Source organism: Pseudophryne corroboree, chromosome 9 (genome assembly GCF_028390025.1).
Source record: "Pseudophryne corroboree isolate aPseCor3 chromosome 9, aPseCor3.hap2, whole genome shotgun sequence".
Lineage (NCBI taxonomy): Eukaryota > Metazoa > Chordata > Amphibia > Anura > Myobatrachidae > Pseudophryne > Pseudophryne corroboree.
Window position 1 is genome coordinate 181,279,015 of NC_086452.1, and position 26,040 is coordinate 181,305,054.

Genomic DNA, 26,040 nt, shown 5'->3' on the forward strand with positions numbered 1-26,040 from the left:
CCCCTGCCAGAGATCCATAAAAAGCGGGAGAAGTCAGCCGAAAAAGGGGCGGGGCTATCTTCCTCAGCACACTGGCGCCATTTTCTCTTCACAGTGCAGCTGGAAGACAGCTCCCAAGGCTCTCCCCTGTAGTTTTCAGGCTCAAAGGGTTAAAAAGAGAGGGGGGGCACTAAATTTAGGCGCAAAATTGTGTATTATAAGGGAAAAATCACTGTGGGAAGTGTGAATCCCTGTATTATATAGCGCTTTGGTGTGTGCTGGCATACTCTCTCTCTGTCTCCCCAAAGGACTTTGTGGGGTCCTGTCCTCAGTCAGAGCATTCCCTGTGTGTGTGCGGTGTGTCGGTACGGCTGTGTCGACATGTTTGATGAGGAAGGTTACGTGGAAGGCGGAGCAGATGCCGATAAATGTGATGTCGCCCCCTGTGGGGCCGACACCAGAGTGGATGGATAGGTGGAAGGTATTAACCGACAGTGTCAACTCCTTACATAAAAGGCTGGATGACGTAACAGCTGTGGGACAGCCGGCTTCTCAGCCCGCGCCTGCCCAGGCGTCTCAAAGGCCATCAGGGGCTCAAAAAACGCCCGCTACCTCAGATGGCAGACACAGATGTCGACACGGAGTCTGACTCCAGTGTCGACGAGGTTGAGACATATACACAATCCACTAGGAACATCCGTTGCATGATCTCGGCAATGAAAAATGTGTTACACATTTCTGACATTAACCCGAGTACCACAAAAAAGGGGTTTTATGTTTGGGGAGAAAAAGCAGCCAGTGTTTGTTCCCCCATCAGATGAGTGAATGAAGTGTGTGAAGAGGCGTGGGTTCACCCGATAAGAAACTGGTAATTTCTAAAAAGTTACTGATGGCGTACCCTTTCCCGCCAGAGGATAGGTCACGTTGGGAGATATCCCCTAGGGTGGATAAGGCGCTCACACGTTTGTCAAAAAAGGTGGCACTGCCGTCTTAGGATACGGCCACTTTGAAGGAGCCTGCTGATAAAAAACAGGAGGCTATCCTGAAGTCTGTATATACACACTCAGGTACTATACTGAGACCTGCAATTGCCTCAGCATGGATAGTGCTGCTGCAGCGGGGTCTGTTACCCTGTCAGGACAGGGATACTATTTTGCTAACCATAGAGCATATTAAAGACGTAGTCTTATATATGAGGGATGCACAGAGGGATATTTGCCGGCTGGCATCCAGAATTAATGCAATGTCCATTCTGCCAGGAGGGTATTATGGACCTGGCAGTGGACAGGTGATGCTGACTTTAAAAGGCACATCTGCCTTATAAGGGTGAGGAATTGTTGGGGATGGTCTCTGGGACCTCGTATCCACAGCAACAGCTGGGAAGAATTTTTTTTTACCTCAGGTTTCCTCACAGCCTAAGAAAGCACTGTATTATCAGGTACAGCCCTTTCGGCTTCAGAAAAGCAAGCGGGTCAAAGGCGCCTCCTTTCTGCACAGAGTCAAGGGAAGAGGGAAAAAAGCTGCACCAGACAGCCAGTTCCCAGGATCAAAAAATAAGATTTTACTCACCGGTAAATCTATTTCTCGTAGTCCGTAGTGGATGCTGGGGACTCCGTAAGGACCATGTGGAATAGACAGCTCCGCAGGAGACTGGGCACATCTAAAGAAAGATTTAGGACTATCTGGTGTGCACTGGCTCCTCCCCCTATGACCCTCCTCCAAGCCTCAGTTAGGAACTGTGCCCGGAAGAGCTGACACAATAAGGAAGGATTTTGAATCCCGGGTAAGACTCATACCAGCCACACCAATCACACCATATAACACGTGATAGGAACCCCGGTTAACAGTATGATAACAATTGGAGCCTCTGAAGAGATGGCTCACAACAAAACCCGATTTTTGTAACAATAACTATGTACAAGTATTGCAGACAATCCGCACTTGGGATGGGCGCCCAGCATCCACTACGGACTACGAGAAATAGATTTACCGGTGAGTAAAATCTTATTTTCTCTGACGTCCTTGTGGATGCTGGGGACTCCGTAAGGACCATGGGGATTATACCAAAGCTCCCAAACGGGCGGGAGAGTGCGGATGACTCTGCAGCACCGAATGAGAGAACTCCAGGTCCTCCTCAGCCAGGGAATCAAATTTGTAGAATTTAGCAAACGTGTTTGCCCCTGACCAAGTAGCTGCTCGGCAAAGTTGTAAAGCCGAGACTCCTCGGGCAGCCGCCCAAGATGAGCCCACCTTCCTTGTGGAATGGGCTTTTATTGATTTAGGCTGCGGTAATCCTACCGCAGAATGCGCCAGCTGAATAGTGCTACAAATCCAGCGCGCAATAGACTGCTTAGAAGCAGGAGCACCCAGCTTGTTGGGTGCATACAGGATAAACAGCGAGTCAGTTTTTCTGACTCCAGCCGTCCTGGAAACATAAATTTTCAGGGCCCTGACTACGTCCAGCAACTTGGAATCCTCCAAGTCCCTAGTAGCCGCAGGCACCACAATAGGTTGGTTCAAGTGAAAAGCTGAGACCACCTTCGGGAGAAACTGAGGACGAGTCCTCAATTCTGCCCTATCCATCTGGAAAATCAGATAAGGGCTTTTACAAGACAAAGCCGCCAATTCTGAAACCCGCCTGGCCGAAGCCAGGGCCAACAGTATGACCACTTTCCACGTGAGATATTTTAATTCCACAGTCTTAAGTGGTTCGAACCAATGTGATTTCAGGAATGCCAAAACAACATTGAGATCCCAAGGTGCCACTGGGGGCACAAAAGGAGGCTGAATATGCAGAACTCCTTTGACAAAAGTCTGAACTTCAGGCAGTGAAGCCAGTTCTTTTTGGAAGAAAATCGGCAGAGCCGAAATCTGGACCTTGATGGACCCCAATTTGAGGCCCAACGTCACCCCTGCTTGCAGGAAGTGTAGTAATCGACCCAGTTGAAATTCCTCCTTCGGGGCCTTCATGGCCTCACACCAAGCAACATATTTCCGCCAAATGCGGTAATAATGTCTTGCGGTGACATCCATCCTGGCTTTGATCAGGGTAGGGATGACTTCCTCCGGAATACCCTTTTCCTTTAGGATCCGGTGTTCAACCGCCATGCCGTCAAACGCAGCCGCGGTAAATTTTGGAACAGACAGGGTCCCTGCTGCAGCAGGTCTTGTCTGAGCGGCAGAGGCCAAGGGTCCTCTGCCAGCATCTCTTGAAGTTCCGGGTACCAAGCTCTTCTTGGCCAATCCGGAACCACGAGTATGGTTTTCACTCCTCGCATTCTTATTATTCTCAGTACCTTGGGTATGAGAGGTAGAGGAGGAAACACATAAACCGACTGGTACACCCACGGTGTCACTAGAGCGTCCACAGCGATCGCCTGAGGGTCCCTTGACCTGGCGCAATATCTTTTCAACTTTTTGTTGAGGCGGGACGCCATCATGTCCACCCGTGGTCATTCCCAACGGTTTACCCGCATTTGGAAAACTTCTGGAAGAAGTCCCCATTCTCCCGGGTGTAGGTCGCCCATCGGAGAATCCTTGTGGCTTCTGCCATCGCCATCCTGCTTCTTGTGCCGCCCTGTCTGTTTACATGGGCGACCGCCGTGATGTTGTCTGATTGGATCAGTACCGGCTGGTTCTGAAGCAGGGGCCTTGCTTGGCTTAGGGCATTGTAAATGGCCCTTAGCTCCAGAATATTTATGTGAAGCGAAATCCCCTTGGAAATTTCTTCCCTGTGTGACTGCACCCCAGCCCCGAAGGCTGGCCTCCGTGGTCACCAGGACCCAGTCCTGTATTCCGAATCTGCGGCCCTCTAGTAGATGAGCCCTCTGCAGCCACCACAGCAGCGACACCCTGTTTCTTGCCGACAGGGTTATCCGCTGTTGTAACTGTAGATGGGACCCGGACCATTTGTCCCACAGGTCCCACTGGAACGTCCTTGCGTGGAACCTTCCGAATGGAATTATGCTTCGTACGAAGCTACCATTTTTTTTTCAGGACTCGTGTGCTTCCACTGGAAGAAACACTCTTTTCTGGTCTGTGTCCAGAATCATTCCCAGGAACAGAAGACGTGTCGTCGGGACCAGCTGTGACTTTGGAATATTGAGAATCCAGTCGTGCTGTTGTAGCACTTCCCAAGAGAGTGCTACCCCCACTACCAACTGTTCTTTGGACCTCGCCTTTATCAGGAGATCGTCCAAGTACGGGATAATAAAAACTTCCTTCTTGCGAAGGAGTATCATCATTTCGGCCATTACCTTGGTAAAGACCTTCGGTGCCGTGGACAACTCCAACGGCAGCGTCTGGAACTGATAGTGACAGTCCTGTACCACACATCTGAGGTACTCCTGGTGAGGAGGGTAAATGGGGACATGCAGGTACGCATCCTTGATGTCCAGGGAGACCCTGTAATCCCCCTCGTCCAGGCTCGTAATAACCGCCCTGAGCGATTCCATCTTGAACTTGAATCTTCTGATATAAAAGTTCAAGTATTTTAATTTTAAGATGGGTCTTACCGAACCGTTCTGTTTCGGTACCACAACCATTGTGGAATAGTAACCCCTTCCTTGCTGAAGGAGGGGCACCTTGACAATCACTTGTTGTGATTATAGTGTTGAATAGCCACCAACACCGCCTCCCTGGCAGAGGGAGGTGCCGGTAAGGCAGATTTTAGGAAACGGCGGGGGGAAGAACGTCTCAAACTCCAGCCTGTACCCCTGAGATACTACTTGAAGGACCCAGGGATCCATGTGAGAGAGCCCACTGGGCGCTGAAATTTCTGAGACAGGCCCCCACCGTACCCGGGTCCGCCTGAGCAGCCCCAGCGTCATGCTGTGGACTTACCGGACGCAGGGAGGACTTCTGCTCTTGGGAACTAGCTGTGTGCTGCAGCTTTTTCCTCTACCTTTGCCTCTCGGCAGAAAGGATGAGCCTCTAGCCCTCTTGCTTTTCTGGGGCCGAAAGGACTGTACTTGATGATACGGTGCTTTCTTTTGTTGTGGGGTAGCCTGTGGCAAAAAAGTCGATTTCCCAGCAGTAGCTGTGGAAACGAGGTCTGAAAGACCATCCCCAAACAGTTTTACCCCCTTATAGGGCAAAACTTCCATGTGCCGATTCGAGTCGGCATCGCCTGACCATTGCCGAGTCCATAACCCCCGTCTGGCGGCAATGTACCTAGCGCTTATTTTTGATGCCAGCCGGCAAATATCCCTCTGTGCATCACGCATGTATAAGACCACGTCTTTTATATGCTCTATTGTCAGCAAAATATTGTCCCTATCCATAGTTATTTTCCGACAGGGAATCTGACCACGCAGCGGGAGCACTGCACATCCATGCCGAAGCAATGGCTGGTCGCAATATAATGCCCGAGTGTGTGACTATATCTTTCAGGGTAACCCCCTGCTTTTTATCAGCAGGTTCCTTCAGGGCGGCCGTATCCGGAGACGGTAGTGCCACCTTTTTCTGATAAGCGTGTAAGCGCTGTATCTACCCTATGGGGTGTTTCCCAACGTGACCTATCCTCTGGCGGGAAAGGATACGCTGCCAATAACCGTTTAGAAATTATCAATTTCTTACCGGGGGAAGACCACGCTTCCTCACACACCTCATTTAATTTCTCAGATGCAGGAAAAACTACTGGTAGTTTTCTGTCACCAAACATAATACCCTTTTATGTGGTACCTGGGGTATTATCATAAATGTGTAATACATTTTTCATTGCCTCAATCATGTAACGGGTGGACCTATTTGGAGGGTACACTAGTCTCATCGTCGTCGACACTGGAGTCGGTATCCGTGTCGACATCTGTTTCTCTGAGGTAGCGGGCGTTTTTAGAGCCCCCCATGACATTTGAGACGCTGGAACAGGCACAAGCTGAGTAGCCGGCTGTTCTGTGTCGTCGACCTTTTGTGTAAGGAGTTGACACTTTTACGTAATCCTTCCATAAGTCCAACCACACCGGTGTCGATCCCGCAGGGGGTGACATCACATTTACAGGCATTCGCTCCGCCTCCACATCATTATCCTCCTCATACATGTCGACACAGCCGTACCGACACACAGCACACACACAGGGAATGCTCTGACAGAGGACAGGACCCCACAAAGCCCTTTGGGGAGACAGAGGGAGAGTATGCCAGCACACACCAGGGCGCTATATATCACAGGGATATCACATATAAAGAGTGTTTTCCCTTATAGCTGCCTATATATATTGTATACTGCGCCTAAATTGTGCCCCCCCTCTCTTTTTAACCCTTTCTGTAGTGTATTGACTGCAGGGGAGAGCCAGGGAGCTTCCCTCCAACGGAGCTGTGAGGGAAAAATGGCGCCAGTGTGCTGAAGGAGATAGCTCCGCCCCTTTTTCGTGGACTTTCTCCCGCATTTTTATGGATTCTGGCAGGGGTTAAAAAGCACCTATATAGCCTCTGGGGCTATATATGGTGCCAGTTTGCCAGCCAAAGTGTCAGTATTGCTGCTCAGGGCGCCCCCCCCCCCCAGCGCCCTGCACCCATCAGTGACCGCAGTGTGTGGTGTGCATGAGGAGCAATGGCGCACAGCTGCAGTGCTGTGCGCTACCTTGGAGAAGACAGAAGTCTTCAGCCGCCGATTTTACGGACCTTCTTACTTCTGGCTCTGTAAGGGGGACGGTGGCGCGGCTCCGGGAACGGACGACGAGGTCCGGTCCTGTGTTCGATCCCTCTGGAGCTAATGGTGTCCAGTAGCCTAAGAAGCCCAAGCTAACACCACTTAGGTAGGTTCGCTTCTTCTCCCCTTAGTCCCTCGATGCAGTGAGCCTGTTGCCAGCAGGTCTCACTGAAAATAAAAAACCTAACAAACACTTTCTTCCTAGGAGTTCAGGAGAGCCCCTAGTGTGCATCCAGCTCAGCCGGGCACAGAAATCTAACTGAGGCTTGGAGGAGGGTCATAGGGGGAGGAGCCAGTGCACACCAGATAGTCCTAAATCTTTCTTTAGATGTGCCCAGTCTCCTGCGGAGCCGTCTATTCCCCATGGTCCTTACGGAGTCCCCAGCATCCACCTAGGACGTCAGAGAAATCTTCCCCCGCTTCCTCTGAGTCCACCGCATGACGCTGGGGCTCCACAGGTGGAGCCAGGTGCGGTGGGGGCGCGTTTCGGGAACTTCAGCGACCAGTGGGCTCGCTCACAGGTGGATCCCTGGGTTCTGCAAGTAGTATCACAGGGATACAAGCTGGAGTTCGAGGCGACTCCCCCTCGCCGAAGGGGGGGTGTACCAGCGCACTAGGTTTAAATGAGGTCGGCGAGCTGCTTGCAAAGTAGGGTGACTGACCTACGGAGAGCAGTGAACAATTGGTGATTTGCAGCGCTCAACCTATATGAGTATATAAATAATGATGCTGTGAGACAGAGTGAAATATCAAGAATGACTTGGTTTTATTACTAAAAAAGGCAAATGCACAATTAATATGCATGCATAAGGGAATAGTGATCAAGAATTAATCTGTTGAGGATATGTTGTGGGCAGTGATGTAATTGCTGTTGGTGACGGTAAATTTATGATAGGATGCTAAGGCAGAGTTATGGGGTGCACCTGCTGAGGAATGTAGTTCTGGTGGTTATAAAAATGTCCAGTTAATTGTAAGAAAAAAGGGAAAACAAGGGAAAAAATAGAATAAAAAGTTCTGTTAAGCTGTGACCCAGCTGGTTGTGAGAGATCCAAATGGCAGTAAGGAATAAAGTCACTTTCAGGATAGTCAGCGGCGTCCCGCTGACTATTTGCACGAGCTAATGATGATGCCGGCTTACGGTGATTGCGGTGTTCCCCCGGGGTTCAAGGTGCGCCCAGTGAGGGGACAGGGAACTCCGGTCTGACTATAGGTTGAGCGCTGCAAATCACCAATTGTTCACGACTCCCCCTCGCCGTTACCTCAAATCAGCCTTGCCTGCTGCCCTCGGAGAAAGGGGAGGTAGTACTGGCGGCAATTCACAAGCTGTACTTCCAGCTGGTGATAATCAAGGTACCCCTCCTTCAACAAGGCCGGGGTTACTATTCCACAATGTTTGTGGTACCGAAACCAGACGGTTCGGTGAGACCCATTCTAAAATTGAAATCCTTGAACACTTATATACGAAGGTTCAAGTTCAAAATGGAATCGCTCAGGGCGGTTATTGCAAGCCTGGACGAAGGGGATTACATGGTATCACTGGACATCAAGGATGCTTACCTGCATGTCCCCATTTACCCTCCTCACCAGGAGTGCCTCAGGATTGTGGTACAGGACTGTCATTACCAATTCCAGACGTTACCGTTGGTCTGTCCCCGGCACCGAGGGTATTTACCAAGGTAATGGCCGAAATGATGATACTCCTTCAAAAAAAAAAAAAAAAAGGGAGTTATAATTATCCCTACTTGGACGATCTCCTTATAAAGGCGAGATCCAGGAAGCAGTTGTTGGTCGGAGTAGCACTATCTCGGGAAGTGCTACAACAGCACGGCTGGATTCTGAATATTCCAAAGTCGCAGCTGGTTCCTACGACGCGTCTACTGTTCCTGGGTATGGTTCTGGACACAGAACAGGAAAAAGTGTTTCTCCCGGAGGAGAAGGCCAAGGAGTTGTCATCTCTCTAGTCAGAGACCTCCTAAAACAAATACAGGTGTCGGTGCATCAATGCACGCGAGTCCTGGGAAAGATGGTAGCTTCTTACGAAGAAATTCCATTCGGCAGGTTCCATGCAAGGATCTTCCAGTGGGATCTGTTGGACAAGTGGTCCGGGTCGCATCTTCAGATGCATCGGCTGATAACCCTGTCTCCAAGGGCCAGGGTGTCGCTGTTTTGGTGGCTGCAGAGTGCTCATCTTCTAGAGGGCCGCAGATTCGGCATACAGGACTGGGTCCTGGTGACCACGGATGCCAGCCTTCGAGGCTGGGGGGCAGTCACACAGGGAAGAAACTTCCAAGGACTATGGTCGAGTCAGGAGACTTCCCTACACATAAATATTCTGGAACTAAGGGCCATTTACAATGCCCTAAGTTAGGCTAGACCCCTGCTTCAACACCAGCCGGTGCTGATCCAGTCAGACAACATCACGGCGGTCGCCCATGTATACCAAAAGGGCGGCACAAGAAGCAGGATGGCGATGGCAGAAGCCACAAGGATTTTCCGATGGGCGGAAAATCATGTGTTAGCACTGTCAGCAGTGTTCATTTCCGGAGTGGACAACTGGGAAGCAGACTTTCTCAGCTGGCACGACTTCCACCCGGGAGAGTGGGGATTTCATCCAGAAGTCTTCCAAATGATTGTACACCATTGGGAAAGGCCACAGGTGGACATGATGGCGTCCCACCTCAACAAAAAGCTAAAAAGATATTGCGCCAGGTCAAGGGACCCTCAGGCGCTAGCTGTGGACGCTCTGGTGACACCGTGGGTGTACCAGTCGGTTTATGTGTTCCCTCCTCTTCCTCTCATACCCAAGGTACTGAGGATAATAAGAAAAAGAGGAATAAGAACTATGGCCCTCATTCCGAGTCGTTCGCTCGTTCTTTTTTTTCGCATCGCAGTGAAAATCAGCTTAGAGCGCATGCGCAATGTTCGCACTGCGACTGCGCTAAGTAATTCTGCTATGAAGAAAGGATTTTTACTCACGGCTTTTTGTTCGCACCGGCGAACGTAGTGTGATTGACAGGAAATGGGTGTTACTGGGCGGAAACACGGCGTTTTATGGGCGTGTGGCTGAAAACGCTACCGTTTCCGGAAAAAACGCAGGAGTGGCCGGAGAAACGGGGGAGTGTCTGGGCGAACGCTGGGAGTGTTTGTGACGTCAAACCAGGAACGACAAGCACTGAACTGATCGCACAGGCAGAGTAAGTCTGGAGCTACTCTAAAACTGCTACGTTTTTTTTGTTCGCAATATTGCGTAAACTTCGTTCGCACTTTTAAGATGCTAAGATACACTCCCAGTAGGCGTAGACTAAGCGTGTGTAACTCTGCTAAATTCGCCTTGCGACCGATCAACTCGGAATGAGGGCCTATACTCATTGTTCCGGATTGGCCAAGAAGAGCTTGGTACCCGGAACTTCAAGAACTGATCTCAGAGGACCCATGGCCTCTGCCGCTCAGACAGGACCTGCTGCAGCAGGGGCCCTGTCTGTTCCAAGACTTACCGCGGCTGCGTTTGACGGCATGGCGGTTGAACGCCGGATCCTGAAGGAAAAGGGCATTCCGGAGGAAGTCATCCCTACGCTGATTAAAGCTAGGAAAGAAGTGACCGCAAACCATTATCACCGCATATGGCAAAAATATGTTGCGTGGTGTGAGGCCAGGAAGGCCCCGGCGGAGGAATTTCAGCTGGGCCGTTTTCTGCACTTCCTACAGTCAGGGGTGACTATGGGCCTAAAATTGGGTTCCATTAAGATCCAGATTTCGGCTCTGTCGATTTTCTTCCAGAAAGAACTGGCTTCATTGCCTGAAGTTCAGACATTTGTTAAGGGAGTGCTGCATATTCAGCCCCCTTTTGTGCCTCCAGTGGCACCTTAGGATCTCAACGTGGTGTTGGATTTCCTAAAGTCGCATTGGTTTGAGCCACTTAAAACCGTGGATTGGAAATATCTCACGTGGAAATGGTCATGCTGTTGGCCTTGGCTTCGGCCAGGCGTGTGTCAGAATTGGCGGCTTTGTCATGTAAAAGCCCTTATATGATTTTCCATATGGATAGGGCAGAATTGAGGACTCGTCCCCAGTTTCTCCCTACGGTGGTATCAGCTTTTCATTTGAACCAGCCTATTGTAGTGCCTGCGGCTACTAGAGACTTGGAGGATTCCAAGTTGTTGAACGTAGTCGGGGCCCTGATAATTTATGTTTCCAGGACAGCTAGTGTCAGGAAAACTGACTCGCTATTTATCCTGTAGGCACCCAACAAGCTGGGTGATCCTGCTTCAAAGCAGACTATTGCTCGCTGGATCTGTAGTACGATTCAGCTTGCACATTCTGCGGCTGGACTGCCGCATTCTAGATCAGTGAAAGCCCATTCCACGAGGAAGGTGGGCTCTTCTTGGGCGGCTGCCCGAGGGGTCTCGGCTCTACAACTTTGCCGAGCAGCTACTTGGTCGGGGTCAAACACATTTGCTAAATTCTACAAGTTTGACACCCTGGCTGAGGAGGACCTAGAGTTTGCCCATTCGGTGCTGCAGAGTCATCCGCACTCTCCCGCCCGTTTGGGAGCTTTGGTATAATCCCCATGGTCCTTACGGAGTCCCAGCATCCACTTAGGACGTCAGAGAAAATAAGATTTTACTCACCGGTAAATCTATTTCTCGTAGTCCGTAGTGGATGCTGGGCGCCCATCCCAAGTGCGGATTGTCTGCAATACTTGTATATAGTTATTGTTTAACTAAAGGGTTATTGTTGAGCCATCTGTTGAGAGGCTCAGTTATATTTCATACTGTTAACTGGGTATAGTATCACGAGTTATACGGTGTGATTGGTGTGGCTGGTATGAGTCTTACCCGGGATTCAAAATCCTTCCTTATTGTGTCAGCTCTTCCGGGCACAGTATCCTAACTGAGGTCTGGAGGAGGGTCATAGTGGGAGGAGCCAGTGCACACCAGGTAGTCCTAAAGCTTTCTTTAGTTGTGCCCAGTCTCCTGCGTAGCCGCTATTCCCCATGGTCCTTACGGAGTCCCAGCATGCACTACGGACTACGAGAAATAGATTTACCGGTGAGTAAAATCTTATTTTTTTTCACCAATCAATTTTTGGCAGTGAATGGGTTAATTAACACTTTCTCCCCAAAACACCAGAATTAATGTAAGAAAGATGGATGAGGGGGGAAGGGGGGGTACACGACTTTTAGGAGACAGATGGTCACATCCTCACCTCAGTAATGTCAGTGGGAATTTCCCACTGTTATGTGGGCCACTGTCTGATCCTGCGGAACTCCCTCAGCGGTCAGCCACAGAACACTTCAAGTTCTGTGTATGGGTTGGCGGGCCGCGGGCAGTAGGACAGGACAGCGCAGAGCGGGCATGAGGGAGTGCGGTGTGACGTCAGCACATCACACCGCAGCCAGGAACACAGCACAGGGCGGCCAGGAGCGCAGGGCGTTCAGGAGGGAGCGCGGTGTGACGTCAGCACGTCACATCGCGAGCCGGACGATTCTGGACGGGGCTGTGTCTCGGCAGCGCGACCGTCCATTACCCCCAGGAATTTCATTTTTTCCCCATTTGGGGTAATTTACCCCTGATCCCTGACCATTGATCTATCCTGTCTCATACCTGTAGGTGTCTTCTGATTATAACCAGGTGTAATGTATACAGGGTTATAGAGTATATGCTATACACAGTATTATAGTATGTATTACATATGTGCATTGTACTCCTCCTTTGTATGTGTGGTGATATTGCACAGGTGTCAGTAGAATGGATACCGCAGTGTACTCCAGCTGTGCTGTGTTTGATATCAGGCTTATCCAGATACAGGAGTCCTGCTGTACAGTGCTTCCTGTGGGTTTGCTGAAGGGGCATGACGGGGGGCCCAGGTCTGCCTCCCTTTCCCCCTCCTCCTGAGTATACTTACATTGATATGGAAAAGTGGGTCTCTACTCCTCCGCAGCGCCATCTTCCCAGTGACAACTTTGGGACTATAGTGTTGCACAGTGAAAGTAAAGACTCTTGAGTCTTTGCTCTCTATTGCACATGTGCAATATTCCTGAATATCACTGGGAAGGTAGGTGTGGTACTGTATATGCAGTAAATCTGGCTTTGATACTAGCCAGTGCCTCCGCAGCCATTGACCACACTGCACGTTATTGACAGCGCTCACAGTTGGAGGTGAAATCTTATCATCTCTCAAGAACAGCATCTTGTAATAACCAAAATAAAAACTTTAAGAGAAAATAATTAACCTTAATACTTGTACTGTATTGTATAGTACACCCCTAGCAGGCCTACTCACCACTGCCACTGCAGTCCTCCGATTAGCTTCTACCAACACAAAACTAGTCAGTAACAGGGACGGACTGGGGCTACTATTCGACCCTGCCATTTGTGAACGTGCACGCACGGAGGCGCACGAACATGGTTCACAGGGGCGCAGTCTTGCGGCACACCCCCATTTTCCTAGAGACAAGTGCTTCTGGCGAAGAGGGGGTCTCCAAAAAAGAATGTCGGAAGCTGCACTGCATGTGGCCTTCCCTGGGACCAGACTGCCCCACCAGACCATCAGCCTTTCTGGAATATGCCAGATGGGCAGTCCGGCCGTGGTCAATAGTGTTACATGACATTGTTGAGCACTCTATTCTCATACAAACACTACAATCCCTAGGTCTTCAGGACACATCCTACCTGTCTAATCTTTCTTTCAGTCTCCGTTTCTCTGATTCCACTTCCTCTTCGCTACCTCTATAAGTTGGAGTATCACAAGGCTCAGTCTTAAGGTGCATACACATGGTGCAATTCTGGCTAAAGGCCAATTTTGATTTTGTGATTTCCCTTGAAACCCCCCGGAGCCCAGAACCACCGATATTGACTGTACACACGGTGCGATTTTGGCAATGTCCAATTGTGACTATATACAATTTTCACTATATACAATTTTGACTATACAAGAAACTAGATTGTACACAATATAGCTATGCCTGCACAGTCTATTTTTTCTTGTGATACCGACCCCACGGGAGTGTGCATTGGTATCGCAAGCTGTATACACACGATACGATTCTGGCCATATAGTCACAATCGTAAGCACACATCACACCGTGTGTTTGCACCTTTGGGCCCTCTGCTTTTCTCAATCTATACCACATCTCTTGGCTCTTTCGGATTTCAGTATCATTTGTATGCGGATGATTCTCGGATATCTACCTATCCTCCCCAGATTTGTCACCATACTGCTCCGCGCCACTGAATGCCATTCTGCTATTTCATCTTGGATGTCTTCTTGCCACCTCAAACGTAATATTTTCAAAACAGAATTAATTATATTTCCACCTGCCAAAAGTAGTACCAACCTGAATTCTCTACAACTTTGCTCGCCACATTCAATCCGTCTCTAAATTATGTTACATAATCTAAAAAACATATCCAAAATACAACCATATCTTACACAAGACACTGAAAAACTTTAATCCATGCACTCATTATCTCCCGCATTTATTATTGCAAAAGTCTCCTTACTGGTCTTACCAAAGAAAGGCTCTCACCACTATAACCTATTTTGAATGCAGCTGCAAGGCTAAATTTCCTCACTAGACGTTCATCATCTGCTGATCCGCTCTGTCAGTCCCCACATTGGCTACCTGCATTCTACAGTACTCAATGTAAAATACTTTTACTTGCATATAAAGCTATTACCCAAACTGCACCAACATACCTCTCTTCACTTATCTCAAAATATATCCCAATTCGACCTCTCCGCTCTGCACAAGATCTGCGATTGAAGGATTTCCATCGGGCTGCACCTACTCTGTGGAATGTACTCCCACACACAATAAGACTGTCCTCTAGTCTCCAAACTTTCAAGAGTTCCCTGAAAACTCACCTCTTCAGACAAGCTTATCAAATTCCATAACTACCCACATAACCTTCATAAATATTCATATCTAGTTGCATCCCCTCTGTACAGTCCACAAACCCTAACATACCGTATTTTCTTTTTCTTCATTTGACATCCTCCTGACCTCTGGCCAACATCGCTGTGTGACTATATCATACAGCCCACCAAGAAACTCTGCAATATGTCTGGACCATTATGCAATAGGTAGCGCCTATCCTTCTGTATCAATGCCTATTTCCCTATAGATTGTAAGCTTACGCGCAGGGCCTTCCTACCTCTAGGTCTGTCTGTTATTACCCAGTTTTGTGTTATCACTGTTTCCAATTCTAAAGTGCAACGGAACATGCTGGGCTATATAAGAAACTGTTAATAATTAAAATAATGTCTGAATCAGAAGAGAAGGGTATGCCAAGGTTTCAGGTACATTTGTCACAATATTAAATAAAATAGTACCATACAAAAATAATAAATGTTATAAAGTTTTTTACACTTCCATCCAGTACATTTATTACTGATAGCTATTGCACAGACCTGCTGTACCCCTACAGTCAGTACTTGATACAGAACACAAACTTCAGTAAATACCAGTATGATCATTGATGGTCAGTGTGTCTGCATGGGATGTAGTTATGATCCCAGCGGTCAGGATCCCGGTGGTCAGCATACCGACTGGGATACTGACCAGCAGGGGCCCCAGAACTATTCCCACTCGTGGGTGTCCACAACACTCATAGAGTGGGAATATAACCTGTGGCGAGCGCAACGAGCCCTCAAGGGGATTCGTTTTGCGCGCCCCCCTGCCAGCATTTTGGCGGCCGGGATCCCAGTGTTGGTAAACTGACCATCGAGATCCCGCCCGCCGGTCACTCGAACCCAGCGCGCCTGCATGAGTCAGTACTGCTCTGCTGCTGAAATCAAATAAAGCCTTCTTGTGAAATTCATGTGTCAGGCACTCTGGTAACACAAACTTCTCACAGTTAATACTGTAAGTGAACTGTGCTCATTAGTTAAAATATACTGTATATTGAAGCTGGGTAGCGGGTCCCTATTATGAATCAGCACAATAATCGTATAGTGCTTACATAAGTGAAATGAACATAACAAATTTGCTGCATTGTTTCAAAAATATTATCTTTTCTGAATTTCAATGAATGAGGACCGGTTCTAATTATGCACAATGCCAAAGATATGGGCAGATAAAAACACAAAACTGTACCCAAAAAGAGATCGTATTGTTTTTGGGTAGGTTGGTACAGTATTAAAAAAAATAAAAACACAAACAAAACAGTGAGGTGATCTACACCAGATCCAAGCCACAGAAATAGGCATATTTTACACATAAAAAGCAAAGCCCCTAAACCACACCAGGCTGATATAGATTTTGATGCATGTGGCTTTTAATGGCGTATCTTGCTTGTACCTTTACACTGCGCATGCTCTGGAGCCAACTGCAAGTGTACACAACTACAGGCAACACAGTTCAGTTAGGGAGTGTAAAGGAATTGCGTACTATACAGCGTTGTGCTTATTACGCCTGTTTTTTTCTTTGATCTTTTGCTCCTGGTTTAGGGTTGGTCCAAGTGCACACTGATGATCATTGGTGGACTGGAGCGTAAAAGGCCTGCAGTGGAATGCAATAACAGAGGCCAACAAAGGTATGTCTTCAGCCACTGGAGAGATGTGGTGAGAATGCAGGGGTAAGGGATCAGGGAGTAGTGTAGAGATGTAGTGGTGAGGATCCAGGAGTCATGGATGTAGTACAGAGATGTAGTGGTGAGGATCCAGGGGTCATGGATGTAGTGTAGAGAGGTAGTGGGGAGTATGCAGGGGTCATGGATGTAGTGTAGAGAGGTAGTGGGGAGTATGCAGGGGTCAGGGAGGTGCTGCAGAGGTAGGTGGAAGTATGCAGGGTTCAGAGGCATAACTAGGGTCCCTGGCACCCAGGGCAAGATGAGGAACAGTGCCCCCCCCCTCCCTCTAAAAAAAAATGATGGGCCTAATTCAGACCGATCGCGGCAGCGATCACAGTCTGAATCCCTTTGCGGAGTCGGGCACACTGCGTGTGCGCACCCCAGGAGCCCAGTGAGATGCTAAAAGCATCTCAGGGTTGCGATCACCTCTGCCTGATTGACAGGCGGTCGGGAGCGGGAGGGTTCGTGCCAACGGCATTAGAACGCCGTTGGCGGGTCACTGTCCGGACAACGCAGGTGTGTCTGGACTGTTGCGGGGGCGGGCCGAGGCAGCTGGATGATGTCACATGCAGCCGCTGTGACCAGGATGCAGCGGGTAGCCCCCTGCCCGTGCGCAGGAGCTGTGCTGGCAGGGAGCTACACACCGCTGCCTTTTGCTTCCGTGCGGGGGGGGGGGGGGGGGGGCGGAGCCGACATGCAGGGCAGACTAGCCCTGTGCTGGGCGTCCCCCCGCATGTCTGAGAAACTGATCGTGAATGTGCTAAATTTAGCACATCTATGATCAGATCTGAATTACCCCCTATGTTGGCATGCCAAAAAATGGGCATTGCCACATGCCAGATGGGGCGAGGCCAATAAAAAATTGTGTGTCAACATGATATGCCCCCAGTTTCTCTGCATTTTGGGAACATTCCTTTCCATTCCATATGCACCTTACCTATATTATGGTTTATCGCGCTGAAGAAATGTGTTATCCCTGGGAACACAGGGTCTTCGGTCGGTATTCACTATTCATGTTAGGGATCATATTATCATATTATCCAGAAGGTGCCTGTTTGTGTAGGAATATTACCAAGGTCCTCATCATACAGCAGCGGTTCAACCAGACTCTTGCCCCCTGTGTCTCTTAGCCACACCATCATCTCCTCCTGTGTCTCTCAGCCACACCATCTCCCCCCTGCTTCTCTGAACCACACCTTCATCTCCTCCCTGCATCATCTCTACCTGCATCGTCTCTAAGTACACCACCACTGCATTGTCTCTCAGCATACTACTATCTCCCCTCCTGCATCTCTCTCAACCATATCATCATCTCCCAACTGCGTTTCTCTGCCACATCATCATGCACTGCCTGTGTCTCTCACCATCCCCCTCACTCTGTGTCTCAGTCACCGCCTCCCTTCACCCTGTGTCAAACCCCACTTCATTCTGTTTGCCCCCCTCAAGTCTATGTCTCTGTGTCTCTCTTCCCTTTCATTCTATAAATCACTGTGTGCCTATCCCCCCCCCCTCCATTCTATGTAACACTGTGTCATCACCCCCCTCCCCCTTGTCTCTCTGTGTCTCTCTCCCCCACCCTCCCCTCGCCCTTACCTTCTGGGAGCCAGGAGCCAGCGGAATGGTGAGGCCAGGCAGCAGGAACTCGGAAGACAGGGGCTGAAGGGATCGTAACATGACGCTGGCATCGCGCTCGCATTCCCAGCTGCAGCCCTTGCTCAGCAGCACAATGGTGGTGGGCATGGGCGCTATGAGTACAATGCCTTGGCTGGCAGAGCCCCCCTCTGCTGGGCCCGCCATGGCGCCCAGGGCACATCCCATGCTCGCCACTCCCTAGTTACACTACTGGCAGGTGTCAGGGCTATAGCGCAGAGAGGTAATGGTGAGTATCCAGGGGTCATAGACGTAGTTGGGAGCATGCAGGGGTCAAAGAGGTAGTGCAGAAAGGTAGGGAGCATGCAGGGGTCAGAGAGGTAGTGGTGAGTATGAAGGGGACGGGTAGTGCAGAAATGTAGTGGTGAGTAAGATACAGTATGCAGGAATCTAAATGGCAGACTGGGCCAAGAGGTTCTTATCTGCTATTAAATTCAATGTTTCTATGTCAGGGAAGTAGTGGTGAGTTATAATGTGTCATAGAAGCAGTGATGGGTGTAAGAGCTTGGCATGCAGATTTGAGGGCAGGCTGCGACCCCTGACTCTGTGCTGCTGGTGTTGACAGCATCCCTCCTGGTGACGGTATCCGTTCAGATGGTCGACCATGTTATGGTCGACAGTCATTAGGTCGACCACTATTGGTCGACATTGACATGGTCGACATGGACACATGGTCGACACATGAAAATGGTCGACACATGAAAGGTCGACACATGAAAAGGTCGACATGAGTTTTTTAACTTTTTTTTCTCTAACGTCCTAGTGGATGCTGGGAACTCCGTAAGGACCATGGGGAATAGCGGGCTCCGAAGGAGGCTGGGCACTCTAGAAAGATCTTAGACTACCTGGTGTGCACTGGCTCCTCCCACTATGACCCTCCTCCAAGCCTCAGTTAGATTTCGTGCCCGGCCGAGGTTGGATGCACACTAGGGGCTCTCCTGAGCTCTTAGAAAGTAATAGTCTTAGATTTTTTTATTTTCAGTGAGACCTGCTGGCAACAGGCTCACTGCAGCGATGGACTAAGGGGAGAAGAAGCGAACTCGCCTGCTTGCAGCCGGATTGGGCTTCTTAGGCTACTGGACACCATTAGCTCCAGAGGGATCGACCGCAGGCCCAGCCTTGATGTTCGGTCCCGGAGCCACGCCGCCGTCCCCCTTACAGAGCCAGAAGCAAGAAGATGGTCCGGAAAATCGGCGGCATGAAGACTCTGTCTTCACCAAGGTAGCGCACAGCACTGCAGCTGTGCGCCATTGCTCCTCTCACACACTTCGGTCACTGAGGGTGCAGGGCGCTGGGGGGGGCGCCCTGAGGCAGCAATAAAAACACCTTGGCTGGCTAAAATACCTCAATATATGGCCCCAGGGGCTATATATGAGGTAAATACCCCTGCCAGAATTCCATAAAAAACGGGAGAATAGGCCGCGAAAAAGGGGCGGAGCCTATCTCCTCAGCACACTGGCGCCATTTTCCCTCACAGCTCCGCTGGAAGGAAGCTCCCTAGCTCTCCCCTGCAGTCTACAAAGGGTTAATAAAGAGAGGGGGGGCACTAAATTTAGGCGCAGTATACATTATATATAAAAACAGCAGCTATAGGGGACATAACTCAGTTAGTCCCTGCATTATATAGCGCTCTGGTGTGTGCTGGCATACTCTCACTCTGTCCCCCCAAAGGGCTTTTGTGGGTCCTGTCCTCGTTTAGAGCATTCCCTGTGTGTCTGCGGTGTGTCGGTACGGCTGTGTCGACATGTTGAATGAGGAGGCTTATATGGTGACGGAACAGAGGCCGATATATGTGATGTCGCCCCCTGTGGGGCCGACACCAGAGTGGATAGATAGGTAAAAGGTATTAACCGACAGTGTCAACTCCTTACATAAAAGGGTGGATGACGTAACAGCTGTGGGACAGCCGGCTTCGCAGCCCGCGCCTGCCCAGGCGTCTCAAAGGCCATCAGGGGCTCAAAAACGTCCGCTCTCTCAGATGGCAGACACAGATGTCGACACGGAGTCTGACTCCAGTGTCGACAAGGTGGAGACATATACACAATCCACTAGGAACATCCGTGACTTGATCCCGGCAATAAAAAATGTGTTATACATTTCTGACTTTAACCCAAGCACCTCTATAAATGGGTTTTAGGTTTGGGGAGAAAAAACAGGCAGTGTTTTGTTCCCCCATCAGATGAATAAATGAAGTGTGTGAAAAGCGTGGGTTCCCCCGTTAAGAAACTGGTAATTTATAAAAAGTTACTGATGGCGTACCCTTTCCCGCCAGGAGGATAAGTTACGCTGGGAGATATCCCCTAGGGTGGATAAGGCGCTCACACGTTTGTCAAAAAAGGTGGCACTGCCGTCTTAGGATACGGCCACTTTAATAGGTACCTGTTGATAAAAAACAGGAGGCTATCCTGAAGTCTGTATTTACACACTCAGGTACTAGACTGAGACCTGCAGATAGTGCTGCTGCAGCGTGGTCGGTGACCCTGTCAAACAGGGATACTAGTTGGCAAACATAAAAACATATTAAAGACGTTGTCTTATATATGGGGGATGCACAGAGGGATATTTTGCCGGCTGGCATCCAAAATAAATGTAATGTCCATTCTGTCAGGAGGGTATTAGAGACCTGTCACTGGACAGGTGATGCTGACTTAAAAAGCGCATAGAGAGCCTTATAAGGGTGAGGAATTATTTGGGGATGGTCTCTGGGACCTCGTATCACAGCAACTGCTGGGACGAAATAATTTTACCTCAGGTTTCCTCACAGACAAAGGTACAGTCCTTTCGGCTTCAGAAAAGCAAGCGGGTCAAATGGCGCTTCCTTTCTGTACAGAGACAAGGGTAGAGGGAAAAAGCTGCACCAGTCAGCCTGTTCCCAGAATCAAGATTCTTCCCCCGCCTCCTGTGAGTACACACCATGACGCGGGTGCTCCACAGGTGTAGCCAGGTACGGTGGGGGGCCGTCTCAAAAATTTCAGCAATTAGTGGGCTCGCTCACAGGTGGATCCCTGTTTCTTTCAAGTAGTATTTCAGGGGTACAAGCTGGAATTCGAGATGTCTCCCCCCCAGCCGTTTCCTAAAATATGCCTTGCTGACAACTCCCTCAGGCAGGGAGGCTGTGCTAGAGGCAATTAATAAGCGGTATTCCCAGCAGGTAATACTCAAGGTGCCCCTACTTCAACAAGGACGGGGTTACTATTCCACACGGGTTGGGGTACCGAAACCGCATGGTTCGGTGTGACCCATTTTATATTTAAAATCCTTGAACATAAAAAAATTCAAGTTCAAGATGGAATCGCTCAGGGCGGTTATTGCAAGCCTGGACGAGGGGGATTACATGGTATCCCGGGACATCAAGGATGCTTACCTGCATGTCCCCATTTACCATCCTCGCCAGGAGTACCTCAGATTTGTGGTACAGGATTACCATTACCAAGTCCAGACACTGCCGTTTGGACTGTACATGGCACCGAGGGTGTTTTATCAAGGTAATGGCCGAAATGATGATACTCCTTCGAAAAAAGGGAGTTGTAATTATCCCGTACTTGGACAATCTCGTTATAAGGGCGAGGTCCAAGGAGCAGTTGGTAGTCGGGGTAGCACTATTTTGGAAAGTGCTACAACAGCATAGTTGGATTCTAAACAGTCCAAAGTCACAGCTGGTTCCTATGACACGTCTACTGTTCCTGGGGATGGTTCTGGACATAAACCAGAAATAGTGTTTCTCCCGGAGGAGAAAGCCAAGGAGTTGTCATCTCTAGTCAGAGACCTCCTGAAACCAAAATAGGTAGCGGTGCATCATTGCACGCGAGTCCTGGGAAAAATGGTAGCTTCCTACGAAGCAATCCCATTAGGCAGGTTCCATACAAGAACTTTTCAGAGGGACCTGTTGGACAAGTGGTCCGGATCGCATCTTCCGATGCATAGGCTGATAACCCTGTCTCCAAGGACCAGGGTATCTCTACTGTGGTGGCTGCAGAGTGCCCATCTTCAAGAGGGCCGCAGGTTCGGCATACAGGACTAGGTCCTAGTGACCATGGATTCCAGCCTTTGAGGCTGGGGGGCAGTCACACAGGGAAGAAACTTCCAGGGACTTTGGTCAAGTCAGGTTATTTCCCTACACATAAATATTCTGGATCTGAGGGCCATTTACAATGCCCTGAGGCCAGCAAGGCCTCTGCTTCAAAACCAGCCGGTACTGATCCAATCAGACAACATCACGGCAGTCGCCCATGTAAACCAACAGGGCGGCACAAGAAGCAGGATGGCGATGGCAGAAGCCACAAGGATTCTCCGATAGGCGGAAAATCATGTGTTAGCACTGTCAGCAGTGTTCATTCCCGGAGTGGACAACTGGGAAGCAGATCTTCTCAACAGACACGACCTCCACCCGGGAGAATGGGGACTTCCTCCAGAAGTCTTCCAATAGGATTGTACACCATTGGGAAAGGCCACAGGTGGACATGATGGCGTCCCGCCTCAACAAAAAGCTATAAAAGATATTGCACCAGGTCAAGGGACCCTCAGGCGATAGCTATGGACGCTCTGGTAACACCGTGGGTGTACCAGTCGGTTTATGTGTTCTCCCCTCTGCCTCTCATACCAAAGGTACTGAGAATAATAAGAAGGCGAGGAGTAAGAACGATACTCGTGGATGGCCAAGAAGAGCTTGGTACCCAGAACTTCAAGAATTTATATCAGAGGACCCATGGCCTCTGCCACTCAGACAGGACCTGCGGCAGCAGGGGCCCTGTCTGTTCCAAGACTTACCGCGGCTGCGTTTGACGGCATGGCGGTTGAACGCCGGATCCTGAAGGAAAAGGGCATTCCGGAGGAAGTCATTCCTACGCTTACTAAAGCCAGGAAAGAGGTTACAGCAACTCATTATCACCGCATATGGCGAAAATATGTTGCATGGTGTGAGGCCGAAAGGGCCCCAACAGAGGAATTTCAACTAGGTCGATTTCTGCATTTCCTGCAAGCAGGAGTTAATATGGGCCTAAAACTAGGCTCCATTAAAGTACAGATCTCGGCTCTGTCAATTTTCTTTCAAAAAGAACTAGCTTCAGTACCTGAAGTTCAGATATTTATAAAAGGAGTGCTGCATAGTCAGCCCCCGTTTGTGCCTCCTGTGGCACCTTGGGATCTCAACGTGGTGTTGAGTTTCTTAAAATCACATTGGTTTGAACCACTAAAAACCGTGGATCTGAAATATCTCACGTGGAAGGTGGTTATGTTATTGGCCTTGGCTTCTGCCAGGCGAGTATCAGAATTGGCGGCTTTGTCTTGTAAAAGAAAAACACAAAAATACAATTTGGTGAGTGCGCTGTCAGCGGCAGCCGGTATAGGGGTGGTTGGTCCCTAAATGGTAAATACAAAACAGAGAAAGATACTGGCGCCGGCTGAGTCTCAAAAAATGAAAAATCGGAAACAATTGTATCAATTAAAAAATAATAAATTAAACATTTATTAAATAGTATAAATGATTAAGAATAAATATAAGTAGCTGATATGATATCAAGAGGGTAATTAAAAATATAATTGAGAGTCACTCAAAATATCCTATGACCACTTGTATTTTCATTTAGAGTCCAAAGGTTGCCAGATAATTCTTTATGGCACTTTAATCATCATCTGGAATTATCTGGCAACCTTTGGACTCTAAACCCTCCAGGATCCATATCATCACTTTCCATCTGAAGTCTCCTTCATTCCCCTGCTGCTATTGGACCTCGATCTGCTATTGAGAACCAAGGGGATTTTCATCTGAGACCATGGTAATATCCATATCTGAAATTATATGAGGATACCTTGGAGGACTGAGTTCTAGCCAGAACACCAGTGCTTACTGCCTTAATGAAAATACAAGTGGTCATAGGATATTTTGAGTGACTCTCAATTATATTTTTAATTACCCTCTTGATATCATATCAGCTACTTATATTTATTCTTAATCATTTATACTATTTAATAAATGTTTAATTTATTATTTTTTAATTGATACAATTGTTTCCGATTTTTCATTTTTTGAGACTCAGCCGGCGCCAGTATCTTTCTCTGTTTTGTCTTGTAAAAGCCCTTATTTGATTTTCCATATGGATAGGGCAGAATTGAGGACTCGTCCCCAGTTTCTCCCAAAGGTGGTGTCAGCGTTTCACCTGAACCAGCCTATTGTGGTGCCTGCGGCTACTAGGGACTTGGAGGACTCCAAGTTGCTAGACGTTGTCAGGGCACTGAAAATATGTTTCCAGAACGGCTAGAGTCAGAAAATCTGACTCGCTGTTTATCCTATATGCACCTAACAAGCTGGGTGCTCCTGCTTCTAAGCAGACTATTGCTCGTTGGATTTGTAGTACAATTCAGCTTGCACATACTGTGGCAGGCCTGCCACAGCCAAAATCTGTCAATGCCCATTCCACAAGGAAGGTGGGCTCATCTTGGGCGGCTGCCCGAGGGGTCTCGGCTTTACAACTTTGCCGAGCAGCTACTTGGTCAGGGGCAAACACGTTTGCAAAATTCTACAAATTTGATACCCTGGCTGAGGAGGACCTGGAGTTCTCTCATTCGGTGCTGCAGAGTCATCCGCACTCTCCCGCCCGTTTGGGAGCTTTGGTATAATCCCCATGGTCCTTACGGAGTTCCCAGCATCCACTAGGACGTTAGAGAAAATAAGAATTTACTCACCGGTAATTCTATTTCTCGTAGTCCGTAGTGGATGCTGGGCGCCCATCCCAAGTGCGGTTTATCTGCATTACTTGTACATAGTTATTGTTAACTAAATCGGGTTATTGTTGAGCCATCTGTTGAGAGGCTCTATTGTTTCATACTGTCAACTGTGTTTCATATCACGAGTTGTACGGTGTGATTGGTGTGGCTGGTATGAGTCTTACCCGGGATTCAAAATCCTTCCTTATTGTGTACGCTCGTCCGGGCACAGTACCTAACTGAGGCTTGGAGGAGGGTCATAGTGGGAGGAGCCAGTGCACACCAGGTAGTCTAAGATCTTTCTAGAGTGCCCAGCCTCCTTCGGAGCCCGCTATTCCCCATGGTCCTTACGGAGTTCCCAGCATCCACTACGGACTACGAGAAATAGAATTACCGGTGAGTAAATTCTTATTTTCTTTTGGGGAACTTTTCCATACTTTACGATCCACGTGGACTACGATTGGAACGGTAATCTGTACCGAGAGAAGCGGTAGCGGAGCGAAGGCACCATGCCCGAAGCATGGCGAGCGAAGCGGTACACTAATTGGGGTTCCCAGTCACATTACGCAAAAAACGACACCAAAAAAAGTTAAAAAAGCTCATGTCGACCTTTTCATGTGTCGACCATTTTCATGTGTCGACCATGTGTCCATGTCGACCATGTCAATGTCGGCCAATAGTGGTCGAACTAATGACTGTCGACCATAACATGGTCGACCATTCATACCGGAACCCCTGGTGACAGGTTGGGAGTAGAGGGATCTGATTGTGCAGAGGAATAGGGCCAGCAGGGAGGAGCTGAAAAGACTTTCCTTTTGCAGACACATTTGTTTCTTTAGCCATGGGTGATGTAGAGAGAATCTCAGAATCCACTCTGCTGTGGGGTGCTGTCAGTCTGTCCTTTTCAGGGCAAGCTGTCAGAGTCTCTGCTGTCACTGGCCATCAGGGTCTGTCAGGGTCAATCAGGACTGTGTCAGAAGTGGAACGTCCATCACAGTGCTGTCATTCAGTGGCCGTCAGGGTCAATCATGCTGTGTCAGTGCGTCCATTACATTGCTATCAGGGTGTTTCCGGGTCAATCAGGGCTGTGTCAGACATCCATCACAGTGCTATCAGTCAGTGGCCATCAGGGTCTGTCAGGGTCAATCAGGGCTGTGTCAGTGAATCCCCCCATAAAATAAAACAAAAATCTTTTTCTCTAACGTCCTAGAGGATGCTGGGACTCCGTAAGGACCATGGGGAATAGACGGGCTCCGCAGGAGACATGGGCACTTTAAGAAAGACTTTGACTCTGGGTGTGCACTGGCTCCTCCCTCTATGCCCCTCCTCCAGACCTCAGTTTGAGACTGTGCCCAGAGGAGATGGGTGCACTGCAGGGAGCTCTCCTGAGTTTCCTGCTAAGAAAGTATATTTGTTAGGTTTTTTATTTTCAGGGAGCACTGCTGGCAACAGACTCCCTGCATCGAGGGACTGAGGAGAGAGAAGCAA

General features: G+C 49.0%; 1 protein-coding gene across 3 annotated transcripts in view; it reads left to right on the forward strand.

Moving 5' to 3' along the window:
* Positions 1 to 26,040, forward strand: part of PIGC (phosphatidylinositol glycan anchor biosynthesis class C) — a 237,822-nt gene that overhangs the window by 144,638 nt on the left and 67,144 nt on the right. For 2 of the 3 annotated variants that reach the window (XR_010186753.1, XR_010186752.1), the window contains exon 3: positions 16,079 to 16,164. The exons of the other annotated variant lie outside the window; for it this stretch is intronic. The gene's annotated coding sequence lies outside the window, so the exon portion shown is untranslated. The remainder of the gene's footprint in view (positions 1 to 16,078; positions 16,165 to 26,040) is intronic. 3 annotated transcript variants of the gene reach the window in all.